This window comes from Macaca nemestrina, chromosome 2, assembly GCF_043159975.1.
Source record: "Macaca nemestrina isolate mMacNem1 chromosome 2, mMacNem.hap1, whole genome shotgun sequence".
NCBI lineage: Eukaryota > Metazoa > Chordata > Mammalia > Primates > Cercopithecidae > Macaca > Macaca nemestrina.
Window position 1 is genome coordinate 110,057,859 of NC_092126.1, and position 762 is coordinate 110,058,620.

The window sequence follows — 762 nt, forward strand, 5'->3', positions numbered from 1 at the left end:
TGCCCTCTGCCCCAAGGCTACTGCTGGGGACTCAGGTGTGGCTGGACTTTCCAGAGCCTCCCTCAACCCTCCCCTCATAGGCTGAGGTCAGTACTTCATTTGGGGGAGCCACAACCAGAGCCAGGAGCCTGACTTGCTCAGGGCCTAGGGAGTGGGACCGGGAATGATCCAGCTTCTCCAGAGCTGCACCCTACACAAATCCACCCTCTCCCTGTGCTTTGCCCTGGACCCTTTCAGAACACATCACACTGCCTGTCATCATGCATATCCTGTTAGGGCAGAGGGAGACCCTGCATGTCACCCGGCACAAGTCCCTCAATGTGGGGAAGAGAAACTGAGGCCCAACAGAAATGAAGCTGCCCCAAGACCCAGCTGCTGCCTCTCTTGGTCCCACACTAGAACCGCTGTTTAAATAAAGTCCTCACCTCCCAAAGGTACCCCTGCTCCCCATCCACAGCAGGGTCTGAGGATTTATTGGTCAGGGCCCAGGCAGATGTCATGTGCCCCTGCTGTCCCCCCGCAGGCCCACAGAGGTCACAGGTGAATGATTCACAGGCCACTTGGGGCGTGCTGGCAGTGAGAGTTTGCCCACCCCCTGCCCCAGCTTGCTCCGGTGCCGCCGTTTATGTCATGGGTACACAGCCTGCAGTTCACGGACCTCCAGGCCCACCCTGTTGACTGCATACCCAGCGAGGCTTAGAGCCTGCCAGAGGTCAGGACAGCCCAGCAGACTGAAGTCAGTCTTCCGAAAGGACTCTGGAA